The sequence below is a fragment of the Myotis nattereri genome, assembly GCF_964212035.1.
Source record: "Myotis nattereri genome assembly, chromosome: 5".
Classification (NCBI taxonomy): Eukaryota; Metazoa; Chordata; class Mammalia; order Chiroptera; family Vespertilionidae; genus Myotis; species Myotis nattereri.
Window position 1 is genome coordinate 14,426,501 of NC_138080.1, and position 11,296 is coordinate 14,437,796.

At 46.7% G+C, this 11,296-nt stretch overlaps 1 pseudogene across 1 annotated transcript; it reads left to right on the forward strand.

Annotated features, from left to right (window-relative positions):
• Positions 1–2,277: 2,277 nt before the first annotated feature.
• On the forward strand, positions 2,278–3,555 carry LOC308519339 (actin-related protein T3-like; annotated as a pseudogene). The gene is made up of 2 exons: positions 2,278–2,326; positions 2,413–3,555. The product of its transcript is annotated as an actin-related protein T3-like (transcript).
• Positions 3,556–11,296: the final 7,741 nt, after the last annotated feature.

The following is an 11,296-nucleotide window of genomic DNA, read 5'->3' on the forward strand; positions in this document are numbered from 1 at the left end:
TGTTAGAAGCAACACTCTAGGTTGGAAATCATTTTCCCTCAGAATGTTGAAGGTGTTGCTACACCATCTCCAAGTTGTTGAGAAGTCTTATGACATTGACTCCTGGTCCTTTGTATATAACCTACTGCGTTCCTCCCTGGTAGCTTTAGGAAAGTTCTGTCTTCAGGGTCCTGATATTTCATAATAATGTGCTTTGCATGAGGACTGTTCTTCATTAATTATGCTAGCCATTCACTGGTCCCTTTCAGACTAGAAATCCAGGACTTCAGAAATGTTCTTCCCATTTCTTTGATAATTAATCCCCTCTATTTTCTTTCTTCTTTCTTTCTGGAGCTCCTAATAGTCAGATGTCAGACCTTCTGGACTAATTCTCTACTTTTCCCATCTTTTCTATTTTCCCTAACTTTGTCTTTTAGTTTGACACCCTGGGAGGTCTTCTCAGCATTACCTATAGACTTGGAATTTCTGCTATCATATTTTAACTTCTGAAAGCCCCTTTCTATTCTCTGAATGTTTCTTTATATAACACTCTGTTTTTACTTCATAGATGTATTTCCTCTTTATCTCTTGGATGGCATTAATCAGTGTATTTTAAATTTTTATTATTTCCCCTACATTGCCTTTGTCTTTCCATTCACTTATTTGTCAGGGTCTCCATCTTAACCATCATAATCCTGCCTCAAATTTTCAGTGAGGCTTAGCCCCTTCTTTTCTGACCTAATGGTGAGGAACTAAACATTCATTAGAGGTTCTTTATGCATGGGCAGGGCCCAACTGCCAGGCAAACTCCACCAGAGTTTGAGGGGATCCATCATTCTGTTCGGTCTTTTGCCTGGAGCACCAACTTTCCCAGAATACCATGTCCGGTCCCCTCACCTGGCTGCCGACACTGAGCGGCCTCAGCAGGAGAAGGGGCTACGGGGTCTCACTGCTCAGTGGGCAAAGTGCCCGCTTTCAGCACGTTGCCAAGTGTCAGGCTACATCACAAACCTGATGGGGGAATGGAGAAGCAGCAGGCAGGGGGGCAGCTGCCTGGTGACCTGGAGAATGAATATGAGCACTAGGTGTTCTTTGTGCAAGCTTTCCACCAGCCTTTCTGGTTTTTGCCTCCTCCTAGTACCGCACCTTCCAGAGGTGCCCGGTTCCTCTGATTCCAAAGCTTTTGGGGGTTTGTACAACAAGAAAGGGCATGTTCCTCATTGATTTCACCCCTACCCCACTCCCACAGACAGGTGTTAGCTTTCTCCGAAAAGGAGGGATGAGGAAGAGGGAAGAGGAGGGAGAAAGGGAAGAAAGGACGAAGGGAGGCAGCGAGAAAACATTTTTGAGCCTCTATGATGCACCAGACCCTGTATGTGCTGGGTTCTTTACATAAAGAAACATATTGTAATCCCACAACCCTCTTAGGTGGATACTGGTATTACCATTCACATCATACTCTTGCAGAAACATTGTTCAGAGACTACGTAGCGAGCCCATGATCACACAACTGTGAGTGTCTGCATTCAAACCCCAGGCTCTGTGTTCCCCAAGACCCTTTCCCTATCTCGTGCTCCTTTCCCTATTTCGTGCTGAGAGTTATTGGTAGGCCTGGTGTCTATAGGCCACCCCAAGGGCCATACAGAGTAGGCACCCTATGCCATCCCCTGGGTCCCCCCAAGCCTTGCGAGCATTCTAGGGCAGCCAGTGGAGTATTTTACATTCTCCCTGGAAAGAGACCAAGGTGCTGTGTTCTCAGCTGCTTGGGCTGAGATCTGAGGGCCAGACCCTGGCGCTGACGTCACTCGGCGTGCCCTCCGCTTCCACCAGGCCGTTTATGCTGGCACCGCCGAGAGCAAGGCTGGCGGGAAGGGGAGCAGCCCAAACAGGATTAATAAGAGGCAGCTGGGCTTTAAAAGCCTTCTTGACAATGTAAAGAAACGAAGTCAGATGTTTTTGGAAGAGACTTTTAAATGAACTTGTCCAGCTCCTCGTCTCTCTCTATTGCCACTTCCCCACTTCCTCCCACACGCGTGCAGCCAGGTTTTCTGTTGCCCTTTCAGCATCTCGGACGATAACCCGGTGGCTAAGGTTACATGCTGGCCGGAGAAAGGTTAGGTGCTGGCCCAGGACTGAACTGCACCCACTGCCAACAATTCAGCAGCCCCTCACCCGCCGCTCACGCTCCAGGTGCCCTCAGCCCCTCACCTGTCACCTCCTAATCCCTGCCCTGCTGGCCAGAGGTGGTCAGTGTCTGAGTGGATAGAGAGGAAGTGGAGAAGCCGCCGTGAGGCCACGATGAGCGGCACTTCAGAGCGCACTGTGTCGCCGGTGCGGTGGGCCCTTGGTAGGGGAGGCCTTTGTGACACGGTGTTCCAGGCCGGTTGTCCCCGTGCAACACTGGAACCTTGTATGGCCCCTGCACTCCGCAAGGGCTGTGCCACAAACTTTCCGCCCTCCTGGATGCAGCCAGGACAGCAGAAGTGGCCAACAGCCTGGCCATCAACCAGAGGTGGTGGTGTGGCCACGAGAGCTACTACTACCAGCTACCGGTGGTGCTACACTAGGCTCAGGAGTTGTCCAGGGGGGCCTGCTGGATCCCAGGAGCCCCAGTTCTTCTACCCACACATCTGCCCTACGAAAGGCCAGAGCTGGGTGCAGAGGGCGTGCTGGAGCCCTGTGGGGGTGACCAGCACAGGATGGAGAAGCTCACTGTCCATCCGCTGCCCAGTGAAGCATGATCTCATTACTTCCTAGGGGCCCTGGAGGTCATGTGGAAACAGATCCATGACCATAACCTGAAGCGAAAGCCCTGTCCTGATGACTGAGCCAGCACTGACCCCACTGGCCAACGGACAACAGATCGCTGAAGTGCTTTTTGAGTATGTGGGGGTTGCTGCCTCTCTATGCCTATCCGTGGGGTGCTGGCTCTCTTTACTGCTGGCTTCACAACTGGCTTTGTGGTGAACTCAGGTGCTGCGATTACCCAGTGTGTGCCCATCTTTGAAGGTTACTGTCTGCCCCTCGGTGTCCACCAGCTAGTTTGTCTGGCCTTGGCCTTACTGACTACCTCAGGATGCTGTTCAAGGACCATGGCCTCCTGTGCTGCAGACAGAAAGATAGTCGCCGTTAAGGAAACCTCTTGTGATGTGGCAATGAACTATGAATAGGAAGTGACCAAGACACCTGGCAGTATAGAGTTTACCAACTACCTGGTGGGGAGATGATCAGGCTCCATCACCGGCTCTCGCAGTGTCCAGAGGCCCTCTGTCCATCTCTCGTGAACCTGGAGACTCCTGGCATTGATAAGCTGCATCAGCATCATGAAATGCGGTACAGACCTGAGGAGTTACTTTTTCTCTAATATTATCCTTGCTGGGGGATCAACCTCATTCCCTGGTTCAGGAAAGTGGCTGCCCAAGATACAGCAACAGTGCCAATACCCCTGTGCAGGTTAGAGCTCCCCAGAAGGGGAAATATTGGTGTGGATGGGGGGCTCTTTAGACATGTGGCTCACTCACTGCTGCAGAGTTTAAAGAAGTTGGCCCCAACATAGTACCCCAGAGATGCTTCTGAAGACAAAATGCTTACAGGAAAATGTTTCGAGTGTGTGGGACAGAAAACTTTGGATATTGTGTTTCTGGGAGAACAGAAACTATTTCAGTTATTGGAATGCCTGTTCCTCTGTTGCATGTCTATGATGGGGGAAATGATGGTGAGGCAGCCAGATGTTTAGAGGAAACACTGAAAACAAGAGGAAGTGGGCACAGGAGGTGGGCGGGGGCTATTTGTGGATTAGCCCGAAGGCCACACTGGATACCATAGCAGAGGCGTGTGTTACCGAGACCAACACTAACCTCCAGGGACTAGAGAAATCAAAACTGAGCTATTTCAGGCACCTACTACGCGCTGGGCAACATGTTAGGACTTTTTCACGCTTTCATTCCCATAATCCTCAAGTCCTGCCCAGGCTGTCTTTTCTCCAAGTTATTCCAGATCCTTCCCAGCCACAAGGGAAAGGCCTCACTACTTCCTCGGTGGAGCCTTCCCTGGCCAACTCCTCCCATAGAGGTCTCCGAGACTGGGACCTGCTGGAATTTTCTGTCCACTTGGTCCACCCTTAATCACCTGATTGATGTGGAGGGCAATCTGCCATTCACATTCGTCTATGATTCCCAAGGAAGGCCACATGGAGGAACTCGGTGCCAAAGAAAGCTCTCCCCGTGAGGAGCCAGCATTTCCTCTCCTTTCTGACAAGGCCTTTGTAACTCTTCATGCTTCCTTCTTTGCCTCCTGAGAAGTTCCAAGCACAAGGAGGGTTTGACTCAGGTTAGCAGTGCAACAAAGCTCTCCTCTCCATCAGGAAGTGACATTTGAGCTGAGACTCATTACGAGTAAGACTCAGCCAGGTAAGATTGGAAGAAACATCATTCCGTTCTGAAGCAGCAGCATGTGCGAAGGCTCTGAGGCAGAAAATAAAATGCCCGGTGTGGCCGGAACATGCTGGGTAAAGGAGACAGTGGTGCTAATGAAACTGTGCTTCAGCCTCTCTTCCGTCTCTGGAGGGAGGCAAGCCGCCTCCTCTCCTCGGGGAACCTGAGCAGCTCCATTTCACCAGCTTTCCCAGCAAATTTTCTGCCGGCTTCAGTGCACCCGACCGAAGCAGTTACATAATTCCCAGCCAGGCTCCCAGAAGCCTCACAAAGCCATGCTTTCAGAATAACCCCAGTGAATGCGCCCAAATAATACGTGAAATTGTATCGGGCCTGCCGCACCCAGAAGACGCACACCGAGTGGGAGGGGCGTTCGCCACGCCAGCCCGTGACACCTGAGATCTTCTCACCACCAGGGCCATTAGGAGGGAATTAAGATGAAGGGGACAGGGGCAACTCCAGTGCACGAGGCCAGAGCGTGACCGGTCACAGAGGATAGCAGGGTTGCAAAGCGCTGTGCCCCGTGCTGGCAGCCCAGCAGCGAACACACGAACCCTGATGGTGGCCGCCATCTGTGCCGCAAGCTTCTCCTGCATCGTTCTCATTTCGGCTCACACTGCCCTCTGTCCCAGCTCCTGTCATTGTCTCTCCTTGGCGGATGAAGACAGCAGGCTGGGAGCTGTCCCACAGCCTGCCCGGGTCCACACAGCTTAGGGCCTGGACAGCCTTTTGTCCCTAGTCCAGGCTGTGGCCACAGGCAGAGGCGGTACTCCTCAGGGAGGCAGCATGGCATTCTGGAAGAAGTTCTCCGATTCCTCTTTTCCAGGTTTTGCACAGCAGGTTTTAAAGTCTCTCCATTCTGGTCCCAATCAAAATTTAACAGCTCGGAGAGCAAGGAAAGCAAGAGACTGAAGACAGTGGGAGTCCCAGGGAGGGTGGCAGAAGGAAACCATGCAGTGCAGCCAGGTGTCCACCCGGCACGCCCAGCTCCCCAGCAAAGCTTGTAGGGGTCCTTCTGCTCTGTGCCCTTCTCACCCAACCTTTACCCTCCCCCCCTCCAGTCCCACCTCCCAACTTCTGCCAAGAAAATGGAAGCTCTCAGGTAGGAACTCTGTCTAGATCAGCGGTTCTCAACCTGTGGGTTGCGACCCCTTTGGGGGTCGAACGACCCTTTCACAGGAGTCGCCTAAATACATCCTCCATATCAGATATTTACATTATGATTCATAACAGTAGCAAAATTACAGTTATGAAGTAGCAACAAAAATAATTTTATGGGGGAGAGAAAATGGCGGAGGTTTAGACAGACGTGTCGGTGCCTTGTCCCGGAGCAGATAAGGGCGGGCAGCTGAAGCGGGTGGCATACAGCCCGAATAAGCAGAGGAGATTCAGCTGAGACAGTCTGCAGCCAGGAAAGACAGAGAAATCCTAGATAAAGGGAACGGTTAGAGGCTGAGGCTGAAACCTCTCCAGGTGCGCCGGCACAGCCGCGGAGACCGTGCCATCTTGGGTGACTGTCGCCGGCATCCAGAGACCAGCTACTAACCCGGCAACAACGGCTCTCAAGCAGCGCGACTACGTGAACTCAGAGGAACTCGGCTTCTCCCCACAGAAAGGTTAGACTTTCCCCAAAGGTGCGGTTTGCAGTTTAGGTTGGAGAGTGGAACGCGCGCAGGGGGGTGGGGGCTCTGCGCCCCACAAAGACCGCGGCCGTTGGAGCCAGCGTGACCCACGAGTGTGGAAGGGCACCCCCAGGGCTGCTGGCAGAAGGGAACGCTATAAATAAGCCCACAGTTGGACGGGACACAAACGGGCAGCCTCAGATTACGCCAGTTTGCCGGCTACTCGGTGCCAGGAGCCAGAGCGCGCGCAGAGACTTCGCGCAGATTTGGAAGGTGAAGCGTTGCGAGTACGCACAACTTCCCAGGCTCTTAAATCTGTGCGTTTGATTGTTGAACCCAGTGCAAGGGACTACCCAGTTGGGGTCAGTCACAGAGCTTGTAAGGGAAGGCTGTTTTGGGGGAGCCTGGGAAACAGAGCGGGGAGTGACTACTGGAAAACCAGCTCTGGGCGGAGGACATTCCCAGACCAGCTTCCGGTACAATAGAGAACACCTGGTCAGAGAGGTCCTATACCCTCGGAGGTCAATCCCGACGCACTGCCACCCAGAGGCAGAGCCATGAACTGACTCTTCTGTAAATACAGATAAGGGCTGTCTGGGAAACCAATGTAGCCTGCCTTAAAATCAGGACTGTGGCTTACAACACAGAGGAACAGTGTATCAGAGGAAAATTCAACATTCTCCTGAATACCTGGTGTGCCAAAAAGAGGAGCAGAAGATCTGAAGCACCTTCATTACAGCCCATTTTTTTTAATTATTTTTTTAATTGTTTCACCTTTTAACTAAGAAACCATTTATTTTCTTTTTTCATCACCTGATATTACCCTTTTAATTACTACATTTTTATTTTTAACCAGTATTATTACTGCTGCCATTTTACCATTTTTTTTTAAAGTGTCATTTTATTTTCTCTTTATTTTATTTTGGGACTAAGGTTCTCCATTCTATTTTCATCGTTCCTTTAGCATCATTTTCCTCTACCTCAATTGTGCTGCTGTGCTAAAACTCTCTTCCCCACTTTTCCCCTTTTGCTGTCCTGTTTCTCTTACCCTATTCCTGCTTTAGATTTTTCCTATTCTTCATACGCCCTGTCTAAATTTCACCCTACTTATATATCCCTTTTTCAATCACCTGATCTAAATCCTTATCCACCTCTCCCTTATCTTTCTTCACTATCCAAACTTTTTATTCTCTCCTTTTCTCTATTGTTCTGTTGTTGCTTGCTCGATTGTTGAGTATATTGTGTTTTTTTTTTCTTTTCTTTTCTTTAAGGATTGTATGTGAGGTTGTTCTGCTTTTTCTTTTTCTTTTTCTGTCTCCCATTCCCCCTCCCCACCCCACCCCCGGCCAGTTATTTTTGTGCTTCTGCTTTCCCTTGCCTCACTTGATATTATTGGCTGTTTGTAGTTTGTATTCACTCCAGAGATCCGTTGCTGGAATTTGTTGGGATTAGTGGCGGTTCTATCGGAGTTTTCTCCTCATATGAATAGTCTCCTCCCCTCTTCTACTTCATTCTATTTTTCTTTTTTTTTCTTTTTCTTCTTCTTTTTTTTTTCTCTTTTTTTCTGTTTTTCTCTCTATCTTTTTCTCTTCTTTCTTCCTTACCCCCCAACTCTCTTAGCTTGGGTGGCCATCTTTATTTGGGGTTATTAATACCGTAATTCATTTGTGTTCAGTGCCTGGTACGTTGTGCCTTGTTGTGTTGTATTTTGTGCCTTTAAATCAACGCAGCAGATCCAAGCAACAGCGGCCTTCTGATCTCCACACGCTCTGTCTGAGGAACAGCTGCTGTGGGTGAAGCCTCCCTCCACCAGCCAGAAGAGCCACAACAGCTGTGAACAGCACCCATCAGAAGACCCGCTAACAACAGAGGAGCAGCTGCTACCACAACCGCCCAAGGAGCAACCACAGCCCGAGGAGCCACTGCCACCTAGGGAGCAGCCACTGAACGACTCAATATCTATATACGTCAGTGAGATCAAACATGGGTAGACAAAGAAATCCCCAAAGGAAAGAAAAGGAGGACTCACCAGAAAAGCAGCTAAGTGATACAGAGGCATACAACATGACAGAAAAAGAATTCAGAATAAGGGTCCTAGAGTGCATACACCGGATGGAGGAAAAAATCGACAACTTATCCAAGAAGCAAGAAGAAACAGATGAAAAAATCGACAACTTAACTAAGACCCAAGAAGAAATGAAGTGCGATATAGCTGCAATAAAGAACACCATTGAAAGTATCAACAGTAGACTAGGAGAAGCGGAAGACCGAATTAGTGAATTAGAAGACAGGGAAGCAAAACACACCCAAACTGTACTTCAGTTGGAGAAAAAAATTAAAAGACAGGAGGAGAGCCTAAGGGAGCTTTGGGACAACATGAAACGAAACAACATACGAATAATAGGGGTGCCAGAACAACAGAAAGAGGAACAAGGATTAGAAAACCTATTGGAAGAAATAATATCAGAAAACTTCCCTGAGGTGGGGAAGAAAAAAGTCACACAAGCCCAGAGAGTCCCAAGCAAGGTGAACCCGAAAAGACCCACACCAAGACACATCATAATTACCATGGCAAATGTTCAGGACAAAGAGAGAATCTTACAGGCTGCAAGAGAGAGACGGAAAGTTACATACAAGGGATCTCCCATTAGATTATCAAATGATTTCTCAACAGAAACACATCAGGCCAGAAAAGAATGGACGGAAATTTACAAAGTGATGCAAAGCAAAGGACTGAATCCAAGAATACTCTATCCAGCAAGGCTATCATTCAAAATTGAAGGGGAAATAAGAAGCTTCACAGACAAAAAAAGGCTAAGGGAGTTTATCACCACCAAGCCAGCAATGCAAGAAATGCTAAAGGGACTGGTGTAAAAAGAAGAAATAAAAATCCCAGAAAGAAAACAGCCACACACACAAAAAAAGAAATGGCTACAAACAAGTACCTTTCAATAATAACTTTAAATGTAAACGGGCTAAATGCTCCAACCAAAAGATATCGAGTGGCTGAATGGATAAAAAATCATGACCCATACATTTGCTGTCTACAAGAGACCCACCTCATTAGAAAGGACTCACACAGACTGAAAGTGAAGGGATGGAAAAATATCTTTCAGGCTAATGGAAAAGAAAAGAAAGCTGGGGTAGCAATACTTATATCGGACAAAATAGACCTCAAAGTGAAGGCCATAACAAGAGATACGGAAGGCCACTTCATAATACTAAAAGGATCAATACAACAAGAAGATATAACCCTGATAAACATATATGCACCCAATGCAGGAGCACCCAAATACATAAAAAATCTTCTGGAAGATATCAAAGGAGAGATCAACAACAATACAATCATAGTAGGGGACTTTAATACACCACTGTCATCACTGGATAAGTCCTCTAGACAAACAATCAGCAAAGATACAGCAATACTAAATGACTCACTAGATCAGATGGACTTAATAGACATCTTCAGAACACTTCACCCCAGTGCCACGGAATATACATTCTACTCAAGTGCTCATGACACATATTCAAAAATAGACCATATATTGGGTCACAAGCAAAGTATCCCCAAATTCAAGAAGATTGAAATCATAAAAAGCGTCTTCGCAGACCACGATGGCATAATATTAGAAATAAACTGCAATAAAAACAACCCAAAATACTCAAACACCTGGAAGCTGAATAGCATGCTATTAAATATTGATTGGGTTACCAATGAAATCAAAGAAGAAATTCAAAACATCCTGGAAACTAATGACAATGAAAACACAACAATCCAAAACCTATGGGACACAATGAAAGCAGTCCTGAGAGGGAAGTTTATAGCTCTACAGGCCTATCTCAAAAAACAAGAAAAAATGGTAGTTAATCAGCTAACTCTACAACTCAAAGAATTAGAAAGAGAGCAACAAGAAAACCCCAGAGTGAGCAGAAGGAAGGAGATAATAAAGATTAGAGCAGAAATAAATAACATAGAGACCAAAAAAATAATACAGAAAATCAATGAAACCAAGAGCTGGTTCTTCGAAAGGATAAACAAGATTGACAAACCTCTAGCCAGACTCACCAAGAAGCAAAGAGAGAGGACCCAAATAAACAAAATCAGAAATGAAAGAGGTGAAATAACAACAGACCCCACAGAAATACAAATGATTGTTAAAAAATACTATGGACAGCTCTACTCCAGCAAACTAGACAACCTGGAGGAAATGGACAAATTCCTAGAAAAATACAACATTCCAAAACTCAATCAGGAAGAATCTAAAAATCTCAACAGGCCAATAACTATGGAAGAAATTGAAGCAGTCATCAAAAAGCTTCCAGCAAACAAAAGCCCAGGACCAGACGGCTTCACAGGGGAGTTTTACCAAACATTCAAGGAAGAACTAAAACCTATCCTCCTCAGACTACTACAAAAAATTCAAGAGGAAGGAACACTTCCAAGCTCATTCTATGAAGCCAGCATCACCCTAATACCAAAACCAGGTAAAGACAACACAATGAAAGAGAATTACAGGCCAATATCCCTCATGAACATAGATGCCAAAATCCTCAACAAAATCTTAGCAAATCAGATCCAGCAGTACATCAGAAAGATCATACACCATGACCAAGTAGGATTTATCCCAGGGATGCAAGGATGGTACAATATCCGCAAATCAATAAACGTGATACATCACATAAACAAATTGAAAGAAAAAAACCACATGGTCATATCAATTGATGCAGAAAAAGCATTTGACAAAATTCAACACCCATTTTTGATAAAAACTCTCAGCAAGGTGGGAGTAGGAGGATCATACCTCAACATAATAAAAGCCATATATGACAGGCCCACAGCCAACATCATTCTCAATGGACAAAAACTTACACCATTTCCCCTAAGAACAGGAACAAGACAGGGATGCCCCCTCTCACCACTCCTGTTCAACATAGTACTGGAAGTGTTAGCCATTGCAATTCGGCAAGAAGAAGAAATAAAAGGCATCCAAATTGGAAAAGAGGAAGTAAAACTGTCCTTATTTGCAGACGACATGATATTATACATGCAAAACCCTAGAGACTCCATCAAAAAGCTACTAGACTTAATAAATGAATTTGGCAGTGTAGCAGGATACAAAATTAACCCCAAGAAATCTGAGGCATTTCTATACACCAATAGTGAACTTTCAGAAAGAGAGATTATAAAAACAAACCCGTTTACCATCGCACCAAAAAAACTAAGCTACCTAGGAATAAACTTAACTAAAGAGGTAAAAGACC